Source organism: Pongo pygmaeus, chromosome 16 (genome assembly GCF_028885625.2).
Source record: "Pongo pygmaeus isolate AG05252 chromosome 16, NHGRI_mPonPyg2-v2.0_pri, whole genome shotgun sequence".
Taxonomy (NCBI): domain Eukaryota; kingdom Metazoa; phylum Chordata; class Mammalia; order Primates; family Hominidae; genus Pongo; species Pongo pygmaeus.
Window position 1 is genome coordinate 95,647,101 of NC_072389.2, and position 18,398 is coordinate 95,665,498.

Consider the following 18,398-nt stretch of genomic DNA (forward strand, 5'->3'; position numbering starts at 1 on the left):
GGATTTCATGAGGCCCATCCTCTCCTGATTCCTATTTGTTCCTCAAGCAGGCTACAACTCTGCTGATCAGGCTGGGCCTTGGTAACCAGTCATCAAGCTCTGGTCATGTTCCTGAGAAGCCACCTGGCCATCTTGATCGGATGTGGTGTTCACCAATCCCAGCCACCCACTGGGACACTGGTCATCTTTGAAGGAATGCTTCCCCCTCAGCCAGCTCATCGTGTTTCTGGTGTGGTGAGTCACTCTAGTTTCAGCCCTGAACGTAATCTTATTTCCAGGTCATTGGGGCACTACCCAGTCACTCCCTGATTTGTAGTAATAGTAAATAAAAGCTACCAGGGATTGGTGCTTATGTACCGGACACCATGCTAGGTGTGGGGTTTGAGCCTCACAACAAACTGTGAAGCAGGTATTTTTATCCCTATTTTACACAAAAGTTAGAGAGGTTGACTTGCCCAGGAACATGCAGCAGGTAAGCCTGGGCCCTTAAACTAAGACACTGTCTCTGCAATCCACAGGTCTTCTTACCTGCATTTTATATGTCCCGAAATTAAGTCTAAGTTATTCACTGAAGTTATGTTATTCATTTACATTCATGAAGTTAGCAAGTGGGAGGGGCTAAAATCTGAACATTTCCCTGACACCCTCCCCTTTTTCCCACTTGTGCTCTATCCTCACTCTCCCCCCACCCACTTGTATCCTAAGCTGCAGTAAACACTTCAACTCTTGACAGTTCTAAGAACCTGTAATAATGTGCTGTCTTGCCCTGGGGCCTTTGGACAGACTGTTCTCTGCCATGCATTTGGCTAGCACAGCCTAATCTAGACACAACCTCCTCCAGGAAGCCATACCTGACCACCTTAGTCCAAGCACCCTCTTAGGAGCTTTCTTGGTTCACAAGATCTTGCCTGTATCGCATGGCACTGAGGTTGCCTGTCTTCTTTTCTTGCTCCTTCGCCTGCAAAGCCAAAGGCCAAAGCAAGGACTGCGTCTTGCTGATGATTCGGTCCTTAGCAGCCAGCACCTTAGCCGGCACAGGGTAGGTACTCAGTAAGCATTTGTTAAATGAATGCTTGGCTCTAAGAGCTGCATTCTGCTTTTTTGGAGGATACAGCTTGGGTGTACTAAGTGGGAGGGTGCAAGTGATGACGGAAATGTGGCTTCCCGCAGGACCTGGGCAAAGCCTCTAGGGTCATTGGGGGCTCAGGGTGCTGATGTTAAAAAACCATGGTGTCCTTGTTGAACCAAACTCTCAGGCTACTGTTTTCTCACTCCTAGTCAGAGACAAATGTGTTCTGAGTGACTGGAGTCATAGCTCGGAGCACCAGGAGCTGGTTTAGGGTGGGGCGAGGGGCCGTGGCCTTGGGGCTCTCGTTTCTAAAGGCCCAGGGCTCAGGGCTGGGGGGAGGGGTGAGGAGTGGCAGGTCCTGTCCCCGGGAGGCTGCAGTCACTGGGGGAGAGACAATGGGGCTCAGCATCTGCTCCTCCCTGGGAGAAGGGACCCTTCAGTGAAAAGCCAGGGAGAGCAGGGAAGTGTGGGAGGAATTGATGAGGAGAAGGGGTGGAGCCAAGGAGATGCAGCCGGGAGGAAGGAAGGGAAGGGAAGGAAGGGAAGAGGGAGGGGAGAGGATCCAGGCTTTCCTTCCTCCCGGTGACCTGGTCCTGAGCCGCAGCTTCCCCTGCATTGTTCCCTGCGTTTGCTCTCGGGGCCCACCGAGACCTCAGGTTTCTCCTCCTGGCTGCAGCCCCAGTCCGAGGGCCCGGCATCCAGCAGGTGCTCAATACTTACTTGGGAAAATGAGAAATGTGACCAACTTTGCTCTGGGAACTTTCCCCCGTCTTCTCCCCACTCCTCCGGAGAACCCGAGGACAGAGCAGGTCTTGGGAGCACGCCCGGGCGCCCCATGAATAATTGACCTTTCCTGGCGGCACTGCCCGGCTCTGTCCGAGGGCTCCGGACCCGCCCTGCGTTGGAGTCGAGAAACGGCTCGGAGTGGCGGGTGTCCTGGAGGTTGGAGGCCTGCTGTCCGGCCTGCGCCGGAGCTGGAGCTGGAGGGCGGCGAGGCTGTGCCAAACCCCGCGGCGCCTCAGGGAGCCGAGAGGGACCTGACGGCCGCGCTGCCAGCGACCACGCCTCGGCGCCCCCCAGCAGTGCGCCCCGGGGCCAAGGACCAGGCCCTGGGCTCGGGGACCCCGCCAGCCCGCCGATCCCAGCAGCTGCCCTGAGCCCCTTCTCCACTCGGGCCCTGGCGCTCGGAGCCCGCGCCGCTCCCTCGAGTCAGGCCGTCCAGGGCTCTGCTAACAGCTGTTTAAAGGCTTTTGCTGTTCAGTGCTCTGCGGGGATGTTTGTTCCAAGCCCATCTGCCTACTTTAAAAATACATAAGTGAAGCACACACACCCAGCTTGCCACCTCTGGCTGGGGAGGGGGCGGGCTCGGCGGCCCTCGCTCGCACTTCGGAAGGAACCGGCACCCAGGAGCCGCACCCGTGCCCCCACACCCCCACCGGCTCTCCCCTCCAGAGGACGCCCCTGGCTTCCCTTGAGGGGGGCGGGGCGCAGGGCCCCCGGGCCCCCTTTGTACCGGACAGGGCCGGGCCCCCCATTTCCAAGCGATGTCTGCCTCTCCCCTCTCCCCCGCTTCAGTTAATCTTTGTTCCCCTTTTCTGCTGAGAGGAGAAAAAAAGAGAGAGAAAGAAAGAAAAGAAGGAAAAAAGGCGTGACTTGATTTTCAAACGAAACTCCCACAGCAAACAAAACCCTTTTAGAGAAATAAGAAAGGAGGAAGAAGGAAGAAAAGAGGGAAGAAAAAAACAGGAGAAAGAAAACCCTTCAGGCTTTCAATTCGAGTGGGAGAGCTGAACCGAAAGAAAGAGAAAGAAAGGAAGAAAAATCCTCTGCGGTAGAAAGAGAAAAGAAAACTTGGGCTGACAAGAGGGGGGTGTTGGGGGTGGAAGGAAGTGAGAAAACAAAAGAGAGATAAAAGGGCTGCTTTTCTGTCTCTCTCTTCCTCTGCGAGCTGGCTTAGGAGGAGCTGTTTTGCATCCCTTCACGTCAGCCCTGCCTCATTCCCTTCTTCCAGGGAGGGAGAGAGCGCGAGCGAGAGAGCGAGCGAGAGGAGGGGGGAGAGAGAGAGAGAAAGAGAGGAGCCGGAGGGAGGGCGGCAGGAGCAGGCGGCGGGCGCGCGTGGAGGCGGGCGGCGGGCGCACAGCAGCAGCCCGGGCGGTGGGCAGCCAGGAGCCCCCGGCCCGGCCCGGCCCGGCCCGCCGAGGGCCCCAGCGCAGGAGCCGCGCCCGGACCCAGGGTGAGTGTCCCGCGCGGCCCCCCGCCCCAGCCCCAGCCCCGCAGCCCCGCGCTGCCGGCCGGCGGGGGCGCGGGGGGCGCGGGGGTGGGTCGCTGCGGCCGCGGCCGACCCGCCCCCCGCCTCTCCCTGGGGACGGCCGCGCGCAGGCCCGCGCCGCGCTGCAAACATGTCGTCTTTTCCTTTCACTTCCACATTCCCTCATGCCGGAGAGCTGGAGGGAGAGAGGGAGAGCCGGGGAAAGAGGGAGAGATGGCGTCTGGGGGTGGGGGGGAGGGAGAGGAGGGGGAGGGGGAAGGGAGAGGGAGGGAGCGAGCGAAAGAGGGCGAGAGGGAGGAGAGCGCGCGAATGAGAGAGAGAGAGAGAGAGAGAGAGGCAAAAATGAAAGGAAAGCGTCGCGGCGGCGGCGGCGGCGGCGCGGGAGGCCCGGGAGGCGACGGTGCCGGAGGCTCTCGGGCCCGCACGTGGGTGTCCCGGTGCTGGGTGCGCTCCCCCCACACCCGGCCCGGGACTCAAAGTTTCACCCCCTCGCCGCCCCGCCCCTACGGCTGCCCACAAACTTTATTCTCGGAGCGGGTGGGGTTGCTGCGCGTCCCAGCCGGCCGGGGGTGGGGGAAAGCTGAGCGCGCCGCTGGCGGGGCTGGGGGCGTCCCTGAGGGCCACTGGCCGCCGCACGCTGGGCGCCGCGGGACCTCCGCCCGGACAGCGTCGGGGCGCCGCGGGCCGGGGACCCAGGACCGGCGCTCGCTGGCTGGGGCCGTGGGGGTGGGGGTGGGGGTGGCGGGCGGGGTCCCTACGGCCCGTCTTGAGCCTCCCGCGGCTCAGCCCCCCTTCCTCCTTGTCGCCCTCTCTCCGTCTTCTCGCGGTCATTTTCCTAATTGGATGGAGCTGTGGGGCGTGATCACCGGCGTCAGATCGGGGCCCTCAGGCTACCAGGTGGGCGCGCGGGCTCGGGGACCGACGGGGCAGCCCCAGCCTCCCCACCCTAGGCGCGCAGATCCCGCAGATCCGGCCCTTGGGCCACCGCCCCCTTCACCGCGGACTTGCTAACTAGTGCGTATCGGGTTTTTTTTTTCCAACTTGCCTTTTAAGATGACTTTTATGGGCGCTGCAACTGCTTCCCTCCAGTCTAAGCTGTAGTTTGGAAAGATTTAAGAGGCCAGGGAGGTGCTTGTGTGGATTTTAACCAACCTGAAAGGGTCATTCATGTATCTAGGCTTTGCGAGACGGTTAGGGCAAGGCGTAGCAGTATCCTGGGTGCCTTTTCTTTTTTCTTTTTTTTTTTCTTTTTTTTTTTTTTGATATGGAGTCTTGCTTTGTCGCCCAGACTGGAGTGCAGTGGCGCGATCTCGGCTCACTGCAGCCTCCGCCTCCCGGGTTCAAGCGATTCTCCTGCCTCAGCCTCCCCAGTAGCTGGGACTACAGGCGCACGCACCACGCCCGTTTAATTTTTAATTATTTTTAGGAGAGACGGGGTTTCACCATATTGGCCAGGCTGGTCTCAAACTCCTGACCTCGTGATCCGCCCGCCCCGGCCTCCCTAAGTGCTGGGATCACAAGGACTCTTCGATGTACTCGTCCAGCCGGGTCTGAGAGAGGCCTGGCGGGCAATCCAGTAAGGGACCAACGTCATGGCCCACCCTGGAGCTGCAGGCCGAGTGCCCACCTGCAAAGGGCACCCTGAGCACCTTTCTTGCTGTGCAAAATGGAAACTCCCGGCCGGTATCGACCTGCAGGGTACATAACTAGTCCCTGTGGGCATCTGGGAAATTCACAAAACTCCCCCACAGGTGTGCGGAGAAGGACTTTGTGCTCTTGGGGGTCACTCAGCCAGCTTTGAAACTGCCCTCTCAGTCCTGCATTTGTACACGTGTAAGTAAAACCAGTCAAAGTTCATTTCTGCCAAGTAGAGGGCTGGGGGTCTGTGTCCCTATTGCATCTTCACCAGGGGGCCTAGAGAACCAATGGGGCCACGTGGGAAAAGGGAAGAAGAAAACCGTTCTTAACTCATTAGATAAGAGAGAATGTATTCCTAATGTGATCAAAGCCGATGGGGCGATCTGGTTTTGACTTCTGAAAACCTAGAGTGGCCATTCCTTTCTCATTTGTTTTAAAGAGAATGTTATTTTCTATACTTTCTCAGTGGTTTTATCAGCTGACCCTCAGGCCTGGGTAACTGTGCTGGGTACCTGCCAGTCTCGGAGCAGAACCTCTGATCGGTCATCTGTAGTTCCAGAGAGGTGTCCACCTGGTGCCCCAGTGACCTTCTGGAGCTGGCTTTCCTGCATGAGGGCCATGGGGATAGAGCTGCTTTCTTTTGGGTAGGGGGACTTGGATGTTTGGGTCACATTTTCTTTCTCCAGCCTGGCCTGGTTGCCTGTGTCTTGGTGGAGGGGGCTGCAGTGAGTTGAAGTGGGACCCAGGCTCACTTGCTTGTCTTCTCAGAGCTGATACCTGGGTGAGTCCTCAGCCCACGGTGTGTGGTCAGCGGGCCATTTTTTCAGGGCTTGGGTCATTTCCATTCCAACCAGGCATTTCCTACCAGGGAGACTTATTTTAGGCTCACTGTCTAGAGACAAGGAGACAGACAAGGTCTGGAATGGTTTTTGAGTTGGAGGAAGGGAGACTAATGGGACCACCAGAGATTTTGCACTTCTATTTTAGGTTTGCCTTGTGGCCCAGAGATATTTCTAGCAGAGTTGTGTTTGGAAAGAAGCACAACTTCTTTCTAGAAGGGAGTAAATAAATAAATAAAGGAGGAGTCCAGCGCATCTTGGAGAAGACAAGTGAAGTCAGCTCCCTGGCCCCACCAGTGCTGATGCTTGGCGCAGGCTCATCATCTGGCTTGCTGACCCCTCCCATACCCCTGTTCCTCAGGCCTAGCCAGGGCCTAGCCTAGGGCAGGACTCATTGTGTTGAAATAAGGAATCTGTGAATGTGCTGGGTCTGCTGTTAATGGTGGTTGCTCCGAGCCCTTTGACTTCAAAGCTGGACAAAGGCCTTAGAGATTGTCTGAAAGCAACTGAGGCAGGAAGAAAGCTCTGTACCCAGGATTACCCAGTAAGTGGCAGAGCCAGCACTCAAACCTGAGCTTTCAGAGCCTGTTCCCAGTGCCGTTTCTACAAGGCCACTATCTCTGCTGCTGCTGGGGATCCCGAATCAAGCTCACTTCAAAGAATGTAGCTATGAGAGCATGAAACCGTGGGCTCACGCTGCACACGAGATGGGTAAATGGAGCGCCTCATTTTCCAGATGTGTTACACAAACTATGCTGGAGGATGTGACTGGCCAGTGAGACAACTAGGGGGAACTGGGTGATTCAGGCTGTTTCAACATTGACTTCTTCAAAGTCCAACAATCAGAGAAGCAGTTTAGTCATCGGGATTTTCTCACATCACACCATTTTTTGATCTGGAATGCTTTCTTCGTACTTTGACTTGCATGTGATTTATTTAGGATTGGTCAGGAGAGAAGAAAAGGAATGTAAGGACCCAAGACCTGAACTGATCTCCATCTGTGGGTTAAATGTACTAGAACGTTTGTGAGGGTAGACGTCTTTGCTTTGTTCGTTGCGGAGCCCCTGTGCCTAGAATAGGGTCTGATCTATAGTGGGCCCTCAGTAGATACTTGCTGAATGAATGTACTGGACATTAGGGAAAGGATTTGCCTCCCAGAAGGAACCCATGAATGACACAGGCAGGGACAGGGAGATGATTGATGGGAGCTGCAGAGTTGTGCTTTGAGTCATTGCTTCAAAAAAGCTCCAGACAGGTGAGGCAGGAGGGGGCTGGGAAGAGAGGATCCTGAATGGGGTGGAGCCCCTGGGTGGAGACTTGTGCAAAACAATAGGTTTTTTTAGACTTTTTTTTTTTTTCTTTTTTTGAGATGGAGTCTTGCTCTTTCACCAGGCTGGAGTGCAGTGGCGCGATCTCAGCTCACTGCAACCTTCGCCTCCTGGCTTCAAGTGATTCTCCTGCCTCAGCCTCCTGAGTAGCTGGGACTACAGGCGTGCGCCACTACACCCAGCCTAATTTTTATATTTTTAGTAGAGACGGGGTTTCACCGGGTTGGCCAGGATGGTCTCGATCTCTTGACCTCATGATCCGCCCGCCTCGGCCTCCCAAAGTGCTGGGATTACAGGCGTGAGCCACTGCACCCGGACTAAAACAATAGGTTTTTAATTGGACTCAGGATATAGGGAGAATAATAATAATGTGTCTTAGGCCAGAATTATGCTACGTGCTTTGTGTATTTGTCTCTCTTAGTCCTTGCAGGTGCTGGCTCTTGCATTCTTATCCTCATTTGGCAGAGGAGTTAAATAACTTGTGCAAGGGCACAGAGCTGGTATCTAAACCCAGGCTGTCTAACTTCAAACTTTGCCTCCCAGGAACGATGATGTGGTCATATATCTCTGCCCATGCCAAAGAGTTGGGCGTTCAGCACTTTGGGGTTCCTTGGAAGGACAGCAGCAGAAAAACTAAAGAAGAAATTGTGGGTCTGCAGCAGAGGGAGGCTGGTCAGGGAATGTGCCTGAAGAGGGTTCACCCAGTGAGGCCTATAAGGGAATGCTTATTTTAGGGGCCTAACTGTTCCTCAAGCAGAGTGGCTATTGTGAGGTCAGGGCTGTTTTGCACTTGATAAAGATGTAGGAGATCTTTTTATGGGCAAAGATTGCTTTTCAGCTTAAAGTTTAGTTGGCATATATTTGAAACTAGTGGGAATTTTAAAGCTAAGAAATGTCCTTGTTGGCCTTGATACCACCAGAGGCTGTTTCCCACATGAGTAAACATTACCTGCCTGCTCCAGGATGCTGGCCCAGCCTGTTCCAGACCACAGCAGCTCCTCGTTCATTGGCAGTCTGTGATGTGCTAGACACTGTGCAGGTCCCGTCCTCGTGAAGCTTGCAGTCTCCCTGGGAGGCAGGCATTAAACTAATAATTACACAAATACTCTTTAATTACAGTTGTTATAAATGCTTCAAAGGAAAAAGTACAGAGGCATAGAAGCCAGTAATCATGGAGAGGGGGAGGGGAGGCTTTCCTGAAAAAAGGACATTTAAATAGCCACCTGCAGTGTGGATGAAGAGACTTTAACCAGGGTGGTACAGTTCATTAACCTTGATGTGAACCTTGCGACTCCATATGTGGTCCATGGACCAGCATCAGCGTTACCTGGTAGTGAGTTAGAGATGCAGAGCCCTGGGCTCCTCAGCAAACCTACTGGATCTGCATTTTAATTCACATGCATGGTAATGTCTGTAAAGCACTGATGGACTCAAAAGTACTGAAATGAGAGGTTCTCAGCTTTGCTGGTAGCTCATTGGGTGACGCTGGGAAAGTCACCCGGGGTGACTTCTCTGATCTTTGGCTTTTTCCAGTTTGTGCTGTCTCCCCGCTTGTTGAGGGTGACCCACCCCTGTGTTGCTGTTGATGGAGACCCTGCAGACACTAGTCCATGCTCTGGTCTGACTTCCGTAAGCACTGAAGATGGGCTGAGCCATCAGAGTTTTTGATAAGGATCAGCATAATTCCCTAAAAGCGTGTGGAGCTGCACACAGAGATTGTCTTAAGGTGACCCTGGGAGGATTTGGCCTGAAGCAAGAGAAAAACTGGCAAGGGTCAAAAGGGCTTTGGGGAAGAAAGGTGTAATGTTTCTGCCAAAAGCGGAACCTAAAACGGGGAGAGAGAGGCACCTGCTCAGTAGTTCCATGCATGGGAACATAATACTTTTAAGAATTGCCTCAGAGTTTTATCCCTGAGACCTTCACATCACTATAGAGAATACCAGACGGTTGAAATCGGGGGTCCTGGACTCTAGTAGTGTGTGGGTGGGCTTCGAGGGTCGGGGTACTTGAAACTGTGCAGAAGGTTACATGTGTGCACTTTTCTGGGAAGAGGACCCATAGCTTTCACTGGCCTCAAGGGAGATTGCGGCTCTAAGAATTTATCAAATGCCTTACTGGACTAACCTCACCCAACTCTCTTGTTACACAGCACATACAATATGCCAGGCATAGTTGTAAGCACTTTATACATACTGTTAGCTCATTTAGGTTGAGTACCTTTCTGGAGGTCACAGATCTAGTAAGCCTCAGAGCCAGGATTAGAACCCAGGCACTGGGGTCCCAGAGTCGCTGGTTGCAAAGCCTACCCTAGTAACAGGGCAAGCAGGACTAGGGACGAGCTCTTTTTGGTAGCACAGATGAAGAGGCTTACCCCCACCCCCACTTTATAAGTAAACATCTCCCCAGTTGTTCATGTAAAACATAGAAAGGATTTTCCCAAGGAAGCACCTTGTGAATAGCTCCAGGTTGCCAGGCTAGCCCGTGAAAGCCTGTATCACTATTGGGCCTAACTCATGCTTATTTGCAAAGAAAATAATTAGAAAACAAAACTGCTGCCACACCAAAGGCTAAATTAAAAATTCTAGAATTGGAAAGAAGACACTTGAAGAATTGCACCCTTAAATCAGGGAGGTAAGGTGGCAACAGGAAATTGGGGTAGATTCTGAAAGGGAGGGATTAAAGGATGTTACAGCCAAAGCACAGCCAAATATATGTTGAATCAGCAGCTTCAAAAGGTAAAACAACTGTTTTTTATTACCTACTAATTAATGTGTATAGCTCACAGACCTGACCCTTCCCCCATCCCTAGTGCCTACCCCAAGTACAGAGGCCTTTTGTCTTTTCTCTCATTCATTTTGTGTTATTTGAATTTTTATCCAGTATGTATTATCTTTATTTTATATATATATATATATATATATAGATATATATATGAAGTAAAAGAACTATTAGAAGTGGGTTGGAGGCCGGGCACAGTGGCTCATGCCTGTAATCACAGGACTTTGGGAGGCCCAGGCAGGAGGATCGCTTGAGCCCAGGAGTTTGAGAACAGCCTGGGCAACATAGTGAGACCAAGTTTTGTAAATCAGTCAGTGGCATGTGTAGCTGTAGTCCCAGCTACTTAAGAGACTGAGGTGGGAGGATCACTTGAGCCTAGGAGGTTGAGGCTGCAGTGAGCTGTGATGGCGTCAGTGTACTCCAGCCTGAAAACCCTGTCTCAAAAAAAAAAGAAAAGAAGTGGGTTGGTCTCTTTCGCAATCACCATTGTAAAGGATTTTCTGATATTAAATACATATGCTCTATTGTGTGTTTATTTCTGGGAGAACTAAGAAATCTGTTGGAAATGTGAGGATTTTTAGTGTAGTCGGAAGCTGAGAATAAGTGATCATATTGTGACCCAACTATTTTCCTTTTCTTCTTTCCCTGCCCCCAGCATGTTATGTATATGGAATTGAAATGAAGTTAGAATGGTCACTACAGAAAGCAGGAATGTCCGCCCTCCGCATTTAAATGGGAAACTATAACTTTTGTGATAACTCTTGGTTATGTGTGGTTTTGTCTTCTGGATGGTTCCTGAAATGCCATCCTGGACCCCATCCCATTCTCAGTGGGACAGCAAGGATATGGGCTTCCAGACTGGGAAGGCTGTCCTGCACGTGTTTGGTAAAAGACAATGGCTAAACTTGGGGCACATCAGAATGTCCTCACAAGGACCAAGTCCAAGCTGGCCCCTTGAGAAGCATCAGGTACCCTTTGGAAGCTGGTAGTGCTGGTCAGTTTAATCTCACTCTGTGATGTCTGATACTCGGGCCCTGGGCTCACAAGCCATCACTTCCCATCATGGCTGCATTCTCTAGCTGCAAATCACAAGACCGTTTGTAGACTTGCCATTACCCAGAAGCAGGTCATCTCTGAAACTCAGAACTCTGCCTGTCCTCCCACTACACAGCACTCCTTGAAGCAGCCCTGCCCACCCCTTCCCCAACCTGGGAAATCTGTGCCCACTTCCCTGGTCCATTCCCCATGTGCCCACCATCAGCCCCACTGCTTGTTCCTCTGTGTCCTGCCCTGGCTTCCTCCCTAGGTCTGGGCACCCCACATCTTCCTATGCCTTAATTCTCTACAGCTAAAGTCACACCTCTCTCTCCCTCCCCAACCCCAACCTGTGTCACTTCTCTTTACCCTAGGATTTCACAAAGAAGAGTCCACTCTGTCCTGACTTCCTCTCTCCCCCTCTTCTCCTTGCCAGCTCAACAACAGTGGAGCGTTTCACCCCAGCCCACTCTCACTCCAGCTGGCTCTCCTAGAGGTCCCTGGCCACCTACTCATGCCCAGTGGCCCATCTTATGTGACTTCCTCTTACCTGACTTCTCCATAGCAGTTATTGTCATGAATAGTCTCCTCCACCTTGGGTCTGGCTTATCACTCTGGGTCCTTTCGCTACCTCTCTCATCTGTTTTTTTGTACCATTCTTTCCTCTTGCTATGCCTTGGTGCCTTGGCCACAGTTCATTGCTACTTGCTTACCTACCATGGCTGTGGTTTCAGCCTGTATAGGACTCTTGGCCTATGATCCCTGTCCTCATGTCTCCTGTAGACAGCCTGGGGCTGGATTTCCTTTTGTTTTTAATCTAGTCTGATATCTCTGCTCTTTAACCAGAGAGTTCAAGCCATTTGCATTTGTTATGGTTTTGGAAATAGATGGATTTCTTTTTTTTGAGACAGGGTCTCACTCTGTCACCCAGGCTGGAGTGCAGTGGCGGATCTCAGCTCACTGCAACCTCTGCCTCCTAGGCTCAAGTGATCCTCCCACCTCAGCCTCCCAAGTAGCTGGGACCACAGGCATGCACCACCACAGCTGGCTAATTTTTATTTTTTTTATTTTTTGTAGAGATGGGGTTTTTCCATGTTGCCTAGGCTGGTCTTGAACCCTGAGCTCAGGCTATCCACCTGCCTCGGCCTCCCAAAGTGCTGGGATTACAGTGTGAGCCACCGCACCTGGCCAAAACAGGACACAGATTTCTTTCTACCATCGTATTTGGTGTTTTCTAGGTGTTCTTTTTCTGATTCTTCTGTTCATTCTTTTGAATTGATTGAAAGATTTTTTTCTTTCCTTCAGTCCGTTTTTTCTCTCCTTCAGTCCGTTTTTTCTCTACTGCTTTGAAACTCATATACTCTTTAAAATTTTTTTTATTTTTAGAGAAAGGATCTTGCTCTGTCACCCAGGTGGGAGTGTAGTGGCAGGATCATAGCTTACTGTAACCTTGATTTACTGGGCTCAAGTAATTCTCTTTCCTCAGCCTCCTGAGTAGTTGGTCTTGAATTTGAACTTCTGTTTTTTATTGTTGTTGTTGTTGTTTTTTTTTTGAGACGGAGTCTCACTCTGTTGCCCAGGCTGGAGTGCAATGGTGCAATCTCGACTCACTGCAACCTCTGCCTCCCGGGTTCAAGTGATTCTCCTGCCTCGGCCTCCCAAATAGCTGGGATTACAGGCATGTGCCACCATGCCTGGCTAATCTTTGTATTTTAGTAGAGACAGGGTTTCACCATGTTGCCCAGGCTGGTCTTGAACTCCTGACCTCACATGATCCACCCGCCTCGGCCTCCCAAAGTGCTGGTATTACAGGCATGAGCCACTGTGCCCAGCCTAGCCTCCTGAGTAGTTGGGACTACAGGCACGGAACCACCACTCCTGGCTGGTTTTATTTTTTAGAGGCAGGTTCTGTTTATGTTGCCCAGGCTGGTCTCAAACTCCTGGCCTCAAGCCCTGCTCCTGCCACGGCCTCCCAGAGTGTTGGGATTACAGGTGTGAGCCACCATGCCCGGCCTGAAACGCAGACTGTGTAATGTTCAGTTGGTGTCTATATTTTTTTCAAACAATGTAAAGACCTTAGAATGCTTTATATAAAGTCACCACTGTCCCTCCCCACATTCCATTGTCATACAATGGTTTATGTTTCTGTCTTTAATCCCACAAATTGGACTCTAATTTTAATGTTATATACATTTAATCTTTTGTTTTTATTTTCCACATATTTACCTTTTACTCACATTTTCCCTTTCATCTCAGGTCTTCTTTCTGGGATCAGAACATCATGTGGCAAAGGTCTTTTAGTCATAAGCTTTCAGTGTCCGTTTGGCTGAAATCTTATTTCATCCTTATTCTTTTTTTTTCTTCATCTTTTTTTTAGCCTAGAATATGTATAATAATGGCTTCATCCTTACTCTTAAAAGATAGTTTTGCTGGGTATAAAACATTAGCCTGACCATTATTTTCTCAGTATTTACAGGCATCATTCCACTGTCTTCAGGCTTTCATTGTTGATGTTAAGAAGCTGGGGGCTGGGCGTGGTGGCTCATGCCTGTAACCCCAGCACTTTGGGAGGCCGAGGCAGGTGGATCATGAGGTCAAGAGATTGCAACCATCCTGGCCAACATGGTGAAACCCTGTTTCTACTAAAAATACAAAAATGAGCTGAGTGTGGTGGCGTGTGCCTGTAGTCCCAGCTACTCAGGAGGCTGAGGCAGGAGAATCGCTTGAACCCGGGAGGTGGAGGTTGCAGTGAGCCGAGATGGTGCTACTGCATTCCAGCCTGGCAACAGAGGGAGACTCCGTCTCAAAAAAAAAGAAAAAAAGAAAAAAGTTGGTAGCCCAAGTATTGTTCCCTTAGGTAAATTCTTCTCTGTGGGTGTTTTGTGTGTGCATTTTTTTTTTTCTTTTTTTTGTAGTCTTGCTCTGTCTCCCAGGCTGGAGTGCAGTGGCACAATCTCGGCTCACTGCAAGCTCTGCCCCCCGGGTTCATGCCATTCCCCTGGACTACAGGCACCCGCCACCACACCCAGCTGATTTTTTGTATTTTTAGTAGAGACGGGGTTTCACTGTGTTAGCCAGGATAGTCTCGATCCCCCGACCTCGTGATCCACCTGCCTCGGCCTCCCAAAGTGCTGGGATTACAGGCATGAGCCTCCATGCCTGGCCAACTTTTTCATTTTTAATCTTTTTTTATTCCGGGTGTTTTCAGGGTAATTTTTTTTCCATGAACAGAGCAATGAAGGGGTAATTTCTTGTTTTCTAGTTCACTAATTCTCTCTTTAGTTGTCTTTAATCCCTGTTTAGCCCTTCACTGAGGTATTTTTAATATCAATATTAGCTCGTAGATTTAATATACCTAATGTGTTTTACTCCATTGCAGTTGTTATTTTTGATGCTCATCCACTGAGCTTGTAATTTGAATGATTATTTTTTTTATTTCTGGGTTTCTATTTTATTATTTTTCAAATGTGCTCGGTCTTTTAAAAAACAATCTCTTACTCCTTGTGTTTTTTAATTCCTCACTTTATTTCTTTAATCATATTAAACACGTTTATTTTGTATTCTGTATCCAATAAATCTAGTATCTAAGGTATTTGCAATTATAGTTGTATTGTTTGATGCTTCTGCTCACTTCCACTCGTGAGGGCGTGTTCCTTAGGTGTTCCGTGATTTTTGCTTTTTGTTTGTTTATTTATTTATTTATTCATTTGAGATGGAGTTTCATTCTTGTTGCCCAGGCTGGAGTGCAGTGGCACAATCTCGGCTCACTGCAACCTCCGCCTCCCGGGTTCAAGTGATTCTCCTGACTCAGCCTCCCGAGGAGCTGGGATTACAGATGTCCACCACCGTGCCTGGCTAAGTTTTGTATTTGTAGTAGAGATGGGGTTTCACCATGTTGGCCAGGCTGGTCTCGGACTTCTGACCTCAAGTGATCTGCCCGCCTTGGCCTCCAGAAGTGCTTGTATTACAGGTGTGACTGCTGTGCCTGGCCAGGTGTTGTGTAATTTTTTTATTGCAAGCTTATGTTTATTAGGATTCTATCTGTGAGAATTCTTTGAGGTATAGGATGAGAGTACCTTCTTTCAGGGAGGATGTGTGTTTCCTTCTGCTAGGTACCTGAAGGACCTACAGATGGATTCATTTCTCTATAATTCTTAGCTTGCAGTTTTGACAACCAGAACCTAAACCCACATAAGAGCCTGCCAATGACCACAGATTCTCAGAGGAACCTTTTTTTTTAAAACTCCACCCACAGCTAACACTAAGATTACTTCCTTCCTGAATATATATCACCAGACACTCTCTTTTGTCCCATTGTCGCTTTATTGCCAAATGCCTTCTCTCAATTTTTGGTCAAAGTCCTAATCATTTCAGGCCCAATTTAAAACTCGGTATCTCCTGAGCCTTCCCCACACCATATGTTGCAAAATTATCTGGTCTTTCCACATTCACAGGCCACTGTTGCATTACCTATTAGTCTGAGTATACGCGTTCGGACCCCACACTGGATTCTGAGCTTTTTGAAAGCACAGAGCTGTATCATTTATTTCTGGAGCCCCAGTCCCTGGCTCACTGTTACACAGAATAGTTGTTTCATAGATATTTATTGATCAAATAGAATTTATGGCAAAACCAATACTTCTCTTCTTTTTAAATAGTAACAGAAAAAAAAATCACAAGCCCAAGCACCCCCTGGTCTTGGACAAAGCCAATTTACCTCTTTGGATCTCAGTATCCTTAGCTGTAAAATGAAAGGATGCTCTGAGGTCTCTACTTGTTCTAAGACACTGAGATCCAATGCAGCTGTGTGGCTGTCAGTCACAATACCATGGATCAACTCTTGACTCACAAATTGAATGAAGGGATGGGAGGGCTGTGGTGAGAAAGAGTGTAAGAATTCTGAGGTAACTGGGCATGAGTTGGAAGAGAGGAAGGAGAAGGGACTTCAAGATAGGTTAATATAAAATAAAGATGGCAGAACCAGGCATGATGGTGTGTCCCTATAATCCCAGCTACGCTGGAGGCTGAGATGGGAGGATCAGTTGTACCCGGGAGTTTGAATCCAGGCTGGGAAACATAGTGAGACCCTATCTCTTAAAAAAAAAAAAAAAAAAAGATGGCATTTAAAAAATTATGACCTGGTTTAACTAGATGGCCATCTAAAAAATGAACACATTAAAACAAAATAAATTTCAGTTGGGTTAAAGATGGTAAATATTTTAAAAAATGAACTTGGAGGAAGTACTTTCTAAGAATGACTTGAAACCCAGAAGTCATAAGAGAAAAAATTAATATATTTGACCCTATGCAAGTAAAAAATTTCTTTGTGGCAGAATCCATCATAAAATCAAAGGAGTCTCCCAGTTCTCAAAATTGGGAAAGCATTTTTGCAACACATATCATGGAGCTCATTTCCTTAATATCTAAAGAGTTCCTACAAATCATTAAGAAAAAGACCATCAACCGAATTTTTTTTTTTTTTTTTGAGATGGAGTTTTGCTCTTGTTGCCCAGGCTGAGGTACAATGGCGCGATCTTGCCTCACCGCAGCCTCTGTCTCCCAGGTTCAGGCGATTCTCCTGAGTAGCTGGAATTACAGGCATGCGCCACTACCCCAGCTAATTTTGTATTTTTAGTAGAGATGGGGTTTCTCCATGTTGGTCAAGCTGGTCTTGAACTCTCGACCTCAGGTGATCCACCTGCCTCAGCCTCCCAAAGTGCTGGGATTACAGGCGTGAGCCACCGCGCCCGGTCCATCCACCAAATTTTTAAAGCAGGCTAAAAACACGGACAGTTCACAGAAAAGGTTCTGAACCATCTGAGAATGTGAGAGCCCACTAGCAATGAGAGAAACACAAGTTTTCTGTGGAGATGTGATGGTGGGGAACAGATGCTCTCATAGTTGTTGATAGAAGTGTAAATCAGTGCAACTTTTATGGAGGAAATTCTGGGAATATTTATTAAAATTAAAAGTGCACGAGCAATTCCACTTTTGGAAATTTCTCTTAACAGATAAATTGTACACGTGTGAAATGATGCATTTTTCAAGATAGTTAATTGCATCATTGCTTGTAAAAGGAAAAGAGAAAGGGAACAGCCAGAATGTCCGTCACTAGAGAACTGGTAAATAAATTATCCTGCCACCATACAATGCAATTCTTTTTTTGTTTTTTTTGAGACGGGGTCTTGCTCTTGTCATCCAGGCTGGAGTGCAGTGGCACAGTCACAGCCCACTGCAGCCTCGACCTCCCAGGCTTAAGCGATCCTCCCACCTCAGCTTCCCAGGTAGCTGGGAACACAGGCGCATGCCCGTAAATACTGAGAAAACCCACCCAGCTAATTTTTAAATTTTTTGTAGAGACAAGGTCTCACTATATTGCCCAGGCTGGTCTCAAACTCCTGGACTCAAGCAATCCTCCCGCTTCAGCCTCTGAAAGTGTTGGGATTACAGGTGTGAGTCACCACGCCCAATGCCATAGGATGCAATTCTGTGCAGTTGTAATAAAGAATGGACACGCCCTAGGTACCAATGTACACTATGTACCAACTAAGACATTTTAAGTGAGAAAGAGAGGGATAGAATGCCTGCTTATGCAGTAGCTCTGCAAGGATATCTAGGAGGCTGGTAACAGTGGTTTCCCACAGTCAGGGCAGACTTTTCATGGTGTATCTTTTTCTGTATTTTGAATCTTGTACCTTGTGCACATACTACCTAATAATTTTTTTAAAGAAGGAAAAAAGATGGGTAGAAAGAAAGGAGGGTAGGCGGAGGTGGGGAAGAAGGCTTTCACCTTTGCCCTGCATTTTCACATAGATGATTTCAGTTAATACTCTCCAGAAGCTGGTGCAAGGTTATCATTTTTAGACCAAGAAACTGAAGCTCAGAAGTCTGAAATGACTTGCCCAAGTTCATGGAGAGAATTAGCCTTGGAACCTGGCATTGAATTCAGTCCTGACTCCGAGCCATTGGGCTCATCTCTGTCAGTTTTCTTTTCTTGCTCTCTTATATTTATTTTATTTTTTTGAGACAGAGTCTCACTCTGTCACCCACGCTAGAATGCAGTGGTACAATCATAGCTCACTGCAGCCTCAAACTCCTGGGCTCAAGTGATCCTCCTGCCTCGGCCTCCCAAGTAGCTGGGACTTGGCATGTACCATCATACCTGGCTCATTTTTAAATTTTTTGTAGAGGTGGGGTCTGTGCTGGTCTCAAACTAATGGCCTCAGTGATTCTTCCACCTTGGCTTCCCAACGTGCTGGGATTACAGGCGTGAGCCACTGTGCCTGGCCTCTTGTTTTTTTTGACCAACATTTCATTGGTCAAGGACAAATGGCCGTACACCATAGCCTAGACCCATCTCTGCAAAGGGAGTGACTGTAAAGAAACTTCCACTCCTGTCTCTGCAGCTGGCTTTTGCCTACGGGGCAAAAGCTCAGGCAGTA

General features: G+C 49.3%; 1 protein-coding gene across 6 annotated transcripts in view; it reads left to right on the plus strand.

The window, feature by feature from the left end:
* The first annotated feature begins 2,801 nt into the window (after positions 1 to 2,801).
* ZNF710 (zinc finger protein 710) overlaps positions 2,802 to 18,398 on the plus strand; it is an 80,968-nt gene continuing 65,371 nt past the window's right edge. For 3 of the 6 annotated variants that reach the window (XM_063652934.1, XM_063652933.1, XM_063652932.1), the window contains exon 1: positions 2,802 to 3,302. The gene's annotated coding sequence lies outside the window, so the exon portion shown is untranslated. Of the gene's footprint in view, positions 3,303 to 4,604; positions 5,172 to 18,398 lie in introns of those variants that run through there. The other 3 variants (XM_063652931.1, XM_054450398.2, XM_054450399.2) reach the window with 2 other exon arrangements.